General features: G+C 56.2%; 1 protein-coding gene across 9 annotated transcripts in view; it reads right to left on the bottom strand.

Annotated features, from left to right (window-relative positions):
* JAKMIP3 (Janus kinase and microtubule interacting protein 3) overlaps window positions 1-10,508 on the bottom strand; it is a 117,582-nt gene that overhangs the window by 69,704 nt on the left and 37,370 nt on the right. The gene's annotated exons all lie outside the window — the stretch shown is intronic.

Below are 10,508 nucleotides of genomic sequence, written 5' to 3'. Positions count from 1 at the left end.
GAGGGGATCTCCCACCACGCACACGCTCACACCTGAATGTGCATTTGGAGGGGATCTCCCGCCACGCACACGCTCACCCCTGAATGTGCATTTGGGGAAGATTTTTCTGAAATTTGAGGGTTATCTTCTATGATGGAATTACTCCTTAACATGGCTACTAAAACCTGAAATCAAACCTGACTGGTGGAGAGCGGGAATATGCAGCTGTGGGATCTGCAGGAGAACCCTCAGAGGGGACACCCAGCCTGGAAAGTGAGACTGGGGACACAGTCACGGAAGATTCCACGGAAGTCTGTGCACCGAATCCAGGATCAGGCCACACAAGGAGGCAAGATCGTCACTGGCCGGGTGAACCCACCAGGAAAAGGGGCACTCTTCCTCTCAGACACAGCCCCACGAGGAGTGGGTGGGGGCTGCAGGGAGTGGGGACAGGGCCACAGCCTGCGGTGTCCTCAGGCAGCTCCCGCCCTGTTCCCTGCGTCCTCACCCACAGGCAGGGGCTGCACGTGAGTCCCATGATGTTCTCAGCAAACCCAGAAACAAATCTGAGCTGCTGAGCCCCAGGGTGATGTCTGAGCTCTAGGTTGTGGGGAACGAGGGGGCTTCTGACCCTGGGCCATTTGTCTTCATCCAGGTGCTTAAACCTTTGTCCACACTGTTAACCATCCACAAGCTGGTGTGCAGTGGGTGCTCAGAGTCTGTTCACGGGGTGAGAAAGTGGCTGAAATCTAGATTTGCCCTGGGTCTACGGCGGCGCCCTGGCCCTCTTCCCTGCCATCTCGGGGCTCTGGTGCCCCTACCCAGCAGCGCAGCATCAGGCCCATGCTGGACTCCTGACCCCTCTGTAGCGTTTAAGCCCCTGTGAGATTGCTCTCGTGGCTCAGGGCTCCCACTCACCTGGATGCCCCACGATCCCCGCAGCCCCCATCTTCTGGCCTCCCAATTCTGGGGTACACCCACAGCCCCTGCTCTCTTCCCCTATTCCTTTCCGGGCCTCCAAGGCCATCACATGCTACTAACCCCCAAATTCTCATCACTGGCCCAGCCCTTTCTCTGGAGCTCTGGGGACCAGGCCATGGTAAGTGTGGGTCCTATGTCCTGTGTGCCAGGGGCTATCCTGTGAAGCTGCCTCTCCAGAACCCCCACTCTCTGGCTCCTCTTGGGTCCAGTGGGTGGCCCCAGCAGGACACGGGGACTGTGATCACACGGACACCCACCGCTAGGCCCAGGAGCTCCGTCTGTAGTCCTCACTTCTGTTGGGAGGTGGCCCTCCCCATACATGACCCATCTCTCCTAACAGACACACCCCTCGTCCCTACAGACACAGGATGGAGTCCCCGCTGGCCCTGGCTCTCCCACCTCCCCTGTCTACTTCAAGAAACAGCCCCTGGGTGACCTCTCAGCCATGCCCTGGGCGTCATCTGCTTCCTGCCAGGACCTGAGGAATACAGCCATACAAGGGGCATCTCACGTCTCATCTGTCCCAGCAGAGCTCTCCCCCGCAGCCCTGCTCCTGGGACAACACCCCTCTCAGCCAGAGCTGCTGCTCTGGCTCCCACCCTTCCCAACATCCCACCCCCAACTGTCAGCAAACCTGTCAGCTCCCGCCGTGGTGTCTCCCAAGCCTGCCACCTGCTCTCCTGCCCAGGGCCATGTCCGCTTCCAACCCACCTCCCCAAGCTGTACCGCGATCACATCCCCACAGAAGAGGGGTCCTGTGGAGCAGAAAGCTCAATGCGTCAGTCCCCGAGGGACCCGCAATTGTGCTTAGAATACAAGCAAGGTCCTCGCAGGAACCACAGGACCTCACACCACACACACACAGGCACACACAGACACACACGCAGGCACGCACCACACACATGCCCCGACACACTCACATGCATACGTGCCCCCACATACACACACACACGTACACACATGCAGAGGTGCATGCACATACGCATCATAGGGCTTGGCAACCTTGTGGTTGAGGCTACTGGGGGGCTCTGACATATGTGAGCAGGACAAAAGTCGTTTCTGAAACATCCACTCACTCTGCTTCTGAAAGAGTGGAGGGCGACACCTCCTTCCCTCACCTCTGCCCAGATTGGGTCACATTTTGTGAGGCCCAATGTGCTTTTCCGCCAGTTCAAAACCAACGCCACCCTGATCTATGGGACATCAGGTGTCTTTGTTAGTTTCTAACGGATGCCCCAGCCCTCCCCTCACCCATGGGCCTGGGCAGCCACACTGGTGTGACCCTGTCCAGCTGCAGGAGTGAAGTGGGGGTGAAGCAGGGGTGACCCGGGGGGAAACCAAGCCAGAAGCCAACAGGTAGCCACAGGCCTGGCCACCCTTCAGGGTGGAGTCCACACAGCATCAGAACAGACCCTGAAGGGGGTACAGGAGGTGGAGCGTAGGAACCGCCCAGGCCCCAGGGCCACCCTTTCCAGTGGACAGGGCCCAGTGCAGCCGGCCCGGCCCAGCCTGGCCACCCCATGTGGCTCTGTCCTATGCCTAGAAACGAGGTCACCCAGCTGGGTGTGGTGGGTCACGCCTGTAATTGCAGCACTTTGGGAGGCCAAGGCAGGTGGATCACGAGGTCAGGAGATAGAGACCATCCCGCCTAACACGGTGAAACCCATTTCTACTAAAAATACAAAAAATTAGCAGGGTGTGGTGGCACATGCATGTAGTCCCAGCTACTCGGGAGGCTGAGGCAGGAGAATCGCTTGAACCCGGGAGGCAGAGGTTGCAGTGAGCCGAGATTGCACCACTGCATTCCAGCCTGGGTGACAGAGCAAGACTCCTTCTCAAAAAAGAAAATAAATGAGGGCACCCACGTCACCTGCAGACCAGCGTTTCCGCAGTGACAGGCACCACTGTGCTCCCTCCCTGGGTCAAGATCGGCTTCAACCCTCAGGCCAGACCTGGATGCCACAAGGATGGACCATGCCCCGCTCGTTCAGGTGAGATCCAATGACCAGCATGGACTGGCACGAAGCCGACGCTCCCAGGACAGGTGGCCATGACAGTCCTGACCAGGCCTCACCTGAGTGAGAAGCCCTGCGGGACACTCAGGCAGCAGGCAGCGCTCAGGCAAACCCGAGGTCACCCTCGAATCGGCAACTCACTGAAAGGTTTCATGGAGAATTACTGGTATCTAAATCAAAGATACATCCCAGGAATTCAGATTGTGTTGTTACTGTTTTAAACTGCAGAGAAAAGGCACTTCTAATAAGCAACAAAATAGCCCTGTCTGGGGCTGGGGGAGGACACACTGTGGGGTGCTGCATTCGGACCCCAGTGCCGGGACCCCTTGCCCGCCGTGGCCAGGCTGTGCTGCCAAGGGCTTTGCTCTCCCGCTCCTGGGAGCTGCCTAATGCCCGCTTACGGCTGGACACGGCTGTACTCATTTAGGATGTGGCCACATGTTCACGGCTCCAGTGGGAGCGGAGGATGCTGGGCTCTCAGGACTGCTCCAGGGTTGACAGAGTCTTACATGAAATGGACAAAGGTCCTTTCATTTTTTTTCATGAGTAACAGTCAAGCCACGTTTCCACCAGAAACATTTTTCTCCACAGTCTTATTTCCAGAGAAACTTTCTTCCACTAACCCCCGACAATTGCTCTAGAACTGTGGGTCCTCCTTGGGGACAACTACGTGAGGACGACTTCCTGTCCGCGAATGACAAGCACCGAAGGGCACACACCGACCCCCTCTGCCAGGCCTGTCCTGCTGGCACCAAGTCACACACAAGTCAACATCTCTGTTTTAAACCAGCCGTAATTTCCCGAGGTCACTCCAGGAGAATGCAGGAAACTGGAGGGCAAGGCCATGGCTGTGGCACCTAGAAGGGCCCAGGTGAGTGCAGCTGGGCTGACGGGCGGCTGTGCAGAGGTCTCCTCTGGGCTGCTGGTGGGTTCCCAGTCCATTGGTCGCAGGGGCCCAGAGTGCCCTCTGATCACAGAAGCGTACCACCAGCGTGACCCCTAACAGTGATCACAGTGACCAGCCAGGGTGACCTCCAGCCGTGATCAGTGACCGACCCACCAGGGTGACCTCTAGCCATGATCGCAGTGACCACCTGGGTGACCTCTAGCCGTGATCCACCAGGTGGCTTCCAGCCGTGACCGCAGAGCCCGCCAGTGCTGGAGCTGATTCCAGAGCTGTGGAGCATGACCGTGCTCAGCGCTAATTTGAACGGACTGGCGTTTGGCAGCTGGGGAAGTGTTTACGGAATCGGAGCCACGCCAGCTAACACTTCCTGCACAATTCACCCCGGCCCAGATCTCAGCAGCCACTCACCACGCTTTGCCTATATCCTGGAAAAATATGTATTCATTGGATTTGGTTGAAAGAAGAAATGAATACATTGAGGAATACTCAATTCAAATATTTTTTTAAATCACTGCATTTCTTTAAATCATCAGCAAATAATTAGGAATGAAAATATCAAAAGTACCGTTTATGAATACGTGCTAGAAAACACGCCCAAGACCTCTATGCTGAAAACTACCAAGTGCTACTGACAGAAATTTAAAAGCATTTAAACAAACAGAAGAATATATCACAGACATCGACCCAAAGACTCAATATTATAAACATGTTTATTTTCCCCAAGTTGATCTACAGATTCAATGCAATTCAATGTATAGAAGCTTTTACAAAAAAATGCAAATCTCCAAATGGATTATAAAATGTAGATGGAAATGCAAAGAACCAAAACAGAAGAGAATCCAAAGCAGACTCCATCAGGAAGTTACTGCCACTAACAGGCAACTTTTGCTGTCCGGACACCGTGCCACATCCTGTAATCCCAGCACTGGGGGAAGCAGAGGCAGGAGGATGGCGTGAGGAGTTCAGTGCCAGCCTGGGCAACACAGCGAGACCCTGTCTGTACAAAAAATAAATCTAAAAATTAGCCAGGTGTGGTGGTGCATGCCTGTAGTCCCAGCTACTCGGGAGGATGAAGTGGAAAGGTTGCCTGAGCCGGGGGTAGAGGCTGCGGTGAGCTGTGATCACCACTGCACTCTAGCCGGGGTGACAGAGTGAGACCCTGTCTCAAAAATAGTAAGTAAACTTTTGCCATGCTACACAGAAGCAACCGCTATTCATTTTTTTCTCACGAGTGTAGAGGTCAGCTGGAGTCAGGTGGCCAGGCTGGGCTCAGTGGGTAACACGTGGCACTTTTCCTGAGACCGGCTGCTAGTGTAGACACAGCGTCCTCCAGGAGATGACAGAGGTGGAGAAGCAAGCAGGGAACACAGAGAACTGGGCTCCCAGGTCACGCTGCACTGGCCAGAACAAAGCAAAGCTCTGCAAAGTCACACAGCATGGGCGTCCTCCCGGGAGGAGCGGAGGACCGGCCAGTGGCGCTGTCTGCAACACAGGCTCACACAAGTGGCCACGGATTTATTGTAAAAGTGAAACTGCAGTGCAGCAGGTAAAGTCTGTTTACGTAAATGGTGCCAGGTCCATCTCATATCCACATTCACGCCCTGCTCACAGCCCGTGCCAGAATCAATCCCAGCTGGGTTTCCGATCTAAAATTGAAGGGCAAAATACCACATCTTCTAGAAGAAAACATGGGAACGTGTCTCCGTGACCTGGGTACAGGCAACACTTTTCCTTAACAGGAAAGCGCCACAAAAGCCCTGCTGCCTCTTTCCCAGGCTTTTCTCAGCCAGACGATGAGGAGTCCCCTCTTAGCAAACCTTCCTCCACGAGATTCTAATGGCTGCCGGGCAGTCTGCAGAGTAAACACAACCTGACTCCTTCTGCAATTTCCTCCGGCCGGGACAGTCAGGTAGCCTTGTTCCGTATCATTAGCAGAGAGAAAGCCCAGAGCATCCTTGGGTATCAGAATCGCCGCCATAGAAGCCTCGCAACATCTCAGGGCCTGGAACTGGTGGCCGCGTCCCCTGCAGAGGGGCTTTCGGGAGCTTCTGAGGGCAGAACTTCCCCAGTGAGCATCCGGTCAGCAACCCCAGGGACCTGCGTGTGCAGAAGCTACTGGGTGCATTCGGGTTGGATCGACTTGCGTGTCCTTAATATTGCTAATGCTTCTGGCCATTCACAGGCCATGTACCTCAGGGCTTTATGACAGAATCCTGGCAGGTACAAGTCAAGAGTGATCAGTGAGCCCTGAACCGAGGTAACACCTGATTTCAGACCAGGTGTGTGCAGCGTCCTGGTCACCAGGCAGGTGTATTTCCCGTACGTTTCAGGAAGTCGTGCTTTAGAAAGTGGGAAGGTCACGGTCTTTCAAACCCTAACTGTGCATGCTCCGGGATGAGAACTGTTTTTTTCTGAAGAGTAGGAAAGAATGGGACAGCCAAACGGGGCAGAAGGGAAAGACGGAGCAGGAGAGGGGATTTGCAGGCAGGCGGCAGGAGGCTGACCAAGGACATCAGATGGGTCCACCATGGGAGCTGCTGTGCGAGGAGAGGCGCAGCGCTGCCCTCTCCAGGGAGACGAGTGGCTGTGGACAAGGAGAATCGGATCCCAGACTCTTTTTGGGAACGATTCCCCCACTCCCACAGGCACAGAACATTCAGGTTCCCGCAGTAATGAGCAGACAGTCCCCGGGGAAGGCAGGGGACTTCTTTCAAATGCAAAACATTCATGTAAATCTTCGCAGACAAAAACACTGAGGAATACAATAGAACAAAATAAGGAGCCAGGAAAAAAGATCCTTCTTAAAACCTAACAGCCGAAAGAACAGAGGCTAGATGGAATGTTCTGGAAGCAAGCGTGAGGCGGGTGAAGCAGAAGAGCATGGCCTCCTTGCTGCCCTCTTGGGGCTTCCCAGCTGACGAGTTGAGTGCCCAGGGCTGGTCACAGCCATCTCCCCTGCCCTGTCCTCCGGGCAGCATCGCCCACCACCCGGAGACCCCCACTCCCACACCTGAGGCCCATGCACCCCGTGGGACAGCGGGCACCTACGCTCATGGCCCACCTGGCTGCCCCCGCCAGGGTGTCACTGTGAGGCTCCACGGTGGCCTGTCCCACGTAGAGTCCTTGATGTCCTCCAGTGCCCAGTGCCCATCATCCTCGCCCAGATGCCACCTCAGCAAAGGGCAGCCCGGCCACCGGGCCTCAGGCCCAAGCCCAGAGCATCCCTGCACCGTCCACCTGCACGCTCCACCCGATGCCTGCCCACACATGCTGGCGCCTCTGCCCATCCCCCTCCACGGCTGCCACCCTCAGCCATGGCACGGACCTCTGAGCAGCTGCCTCTCATGGCTCTCTGCTCCCCTCAGCCCCTCCCACAGCAGCAAGAGGGTATATTTAAAACATCGAAATATTTTAAATACATAAAGACATTTACAATATGCAAATAGAATCATGTCATGTCCAGCTTTAACACTCCAGGAGGCTGCTGGCCAGGCCTGGAGCATGGCCCAAGCTCCCTGCCCCACCACGGTGGGACGCCCAGCAGCCAGGGAAGGCCAGCTTTGCCTGCTGTTCCAGCAGAGTGATCAGCGACCCCCTTTCTCCCTTCAGTGTCCCCATGCAGACCATAGGTTACCAGGCTCCCTCCCGCCCACCCACCACAGCCCCTGGGGTCCGTGGCCACCTCTGCTGACCTCTCCTGCACCCTCCCCATGAGGGCTGTACCTGCCTGGCCCTCCTGACACTCCAGGTCACACCTGTCCCCATTCACCCCGTGTCCACCTGGGCTCTAGCCCCACCTGGTGCCATCCCCACCCTGGGGCCTCCCTGTGCTCATGGGGGTCTCTGCTCCAAGGCCCTTTCCTCAGCAGTGACCCCAGCACCACCCACCACATCTGCTGGCTCCGCCACCCCTTGCCTCGGCCCCTGTCCCTGTCATTGCCGCCTCCCTCCACAGGCCCACGGGGGCATAGCTGTCCAGGACGCATTTCTTGTGGGGGCAAGAAGCCGGGGCTTCCATGGGGTCTCCCACCTCCTGGCAGGTCCTCAGTTAGAGCCAGGATCGCGCAGGACCTTCCAGGCACCTCCTAAAGGTGCGACTGCTGTAGGTGTGAGTTTTCCCTTCTCCCTGCCCTGGTTCCTCAACCAGCACACAGTTCCAAGAGTCAGGGCTCAACCTGCAGAGGCAGGCAGCGGCCAGACCCCGGAATAGGCAGGAGGGCCCTGCTGTGCCCAGGCCAGAGCTAGAGGCTCCATGTCCACAACAAAAACATGGTGGCTTGCGCCCCCGACACGCATGCCTCTTCCCCGCTTTAAAGGAGCCCATGCTGCACCTGCCTCCAGACAAGGCTGAGTTCACGCCCACGCGGCTCCCATGGGAGCCCTCCTTGTGAGCCCCTCCCCTTTATGGGGGGATCTTCTTCATGGGAATGGTCCCAGCTCCCCGCACAGAGGGCTGGCACCTGCAGAAGTGTCCTGCTTTTACTCAAGTCATTTTATTCTTGACTTGTCAAATCTCATTCCACTCAATTCTTCCTCGGCGATCGATTAACCATCGGTCTGCAACCCAAATGCTCTTTCCAGAACTCACAGGGACCTTCTTTGCCCTGAAAATTACAACCTGCAAAATGTGGTGATGCAGTTGCAGAACTCGGATGTGCTGAGAATTCCTCATAAAGAGATGAGCTCCCCGGTGCCTCACAGCCTGGGACCATGACAGAGAAACAAGCAGCCCCCCCTGCTCAGTTGTTCAGTGTAAATGGATTTAATCACCACGTGACAGCACATCTTCCCATCACCACAGGAAAAATGCACAGCAGGCTGTACCCAGCTATGGGTGGACCCACGTCTGGATCCGGCCTTGGGAGTCGTGAAGGCTCATACCCTGCTGGACGCACCAGCAGCTGGAAGCACTTGCCCACGCCTGAGCTGGTGCGGCTGCCAGAGGCTGCCTTGGCCACCAGTGGGCTGTGGGAGCTTCCAGGCCATGGCCAGATTCCAGACCAGCTCAGGCGCTGCCCGTCCCTCCGGGCTGCCAGAGGTTGATGGAGCAGGGTCAGCCTGTCCCGGGAAGGGCTCCTCTGGCCGGCCACTGATTTCCCTCTCGAGGTCCAGAACTGGGCTTCCATGGCTGCTCTGAGGCATCGGGATCTGCTGGAAATCAGACAGGAGGCTCCGGTTCCATAGCTGAAGGTCTAGTCAGATGCCTGTCCTGGGGTTGCAATGATGATTTACTTTTAGCATGGACACAGTAAAGCCTGCAGAAGCACCGATGCTGGCGATCAGAAGGAGTGAATTCCTGTCTTCTCTTCCCTACTTGGCTGTGACTTTTGCAAGTGTTTTGCAGATCAAGGATCCCCACATTTTTGTGGTAGAGGTCAAAACGCTGTGTGAGCTGCGGAGATGGGAGAGCTGCAGGCCTCTGACGGCTGCCCGTGGTCCTGTTTCTAACCACGCAGAAGCTGCAGCCTCAGGGCCTTCCCTGCTCAGGAAAACTCGAAGGTCAACTCCTGCATCCATGGAACGGAGGAGGGAGAGGAGAATGCCCAGGTGGGAGCTGGAGGAAAAGGGGCAGGAACTCCAGGGTCCTCAGGCTTCTCAGGTGCAGTGAGCTGAAGTCCTTGTGCCGTCTGTGAGACCCTCACTGTCGTTCTCAGGCCTGGAGGACACCAGGGCACAGGGGCATTCAGCCCTCTCGGAGGGCACGGGAACCCGGGCAGGCAGCTGGGCGGAGCTTCTAGTTTGCTTCTGTTTGAACCCAAATGCAGTCATTTCTTAATTGTAGGTGGTGGCTATCTGCCTGTCTGCCATATGCTTTTCTGCATGCACACACATGTGCACACAATCTTTTTTTTAACCACAAATGTTTTTAATTTAAAAAATTGTTTTTTGAGACATTCTTACTCTGTCACCCAGGCTGGAATGCAGTGGCACAATCACAGCTCACTGCAGCCTCGCCCTCCTGGGCTCAAGCCACCCTCCCACCTCAGCCTGAGTAGCTGGGATTACAGGTGACTGCCACCATGCCCAGTTAATTTGTTTTTTGTGTAGAGACCAGGTTTCACCATGTTGCCCAGGCTGGTCTTGAACTCCTGGGCTCAAGTGATTCTCCCACCTCAGTCTTGCAAAGTGCTGGGATTACAGGTACGAACAACGTGCCCAGCCTTGAATGCTTTCAATGATGCTTGGCTGGGAAGGTCCAGGTTTGGCTTGGAGGCACCAGTGGGAGACAGGACCAGGAAGGAGAGGAACAGGTGAATGAGGCGGGGGAGGGGTGGGCTAAGGAGGCGGGGGAGGGACAGATTAGGAGCTGGAGGAAGGACACGTTAATGAGATGGGGGCAGGGTCAGAGGATGTCCAGGGGTTTTGGTGGCCCAGGGAGTCTCTTGTCCGAGGCTCCATCTTTGGCCCACCCGCCTTTTCCTCTCCAGCCCCTGCTTCAATTAGCAGCAGTCCCTGGAAGTTGAGAAGACAAAGAATAATTATTTTCTGCATCCCCTGAAAGCTCCTTTAATGTGGGAAAGCCACTGTTCCCTGGGACTGGCAAGATGGAATGGGGCTGGGAGAGGGAGGGAGGTGGGAGAGGGAGGGGACCAGGAGAGGGAGGGGGGCCGGGAGAGGAAGGGAGG

This window comes from Cebus imitator, unplaced genomic scaffold, assembly GCF_001604975.1.
Source record: "Cebus imitator isolate Cc_AM_T3 unplaced genomic scaffold, Cebus_imitator-1.0 Scaffold495, whole genome shotgun sequence".
Classification (NCBI taxonomy): Eukaryota; Metazoa; Chordata; class Mammalia; order Primates; family Cebidae; genus Cebus; species Cebus imitator.
This window is presented reverse-complemented; position numbering and strand designations above follow the sequence as displayed.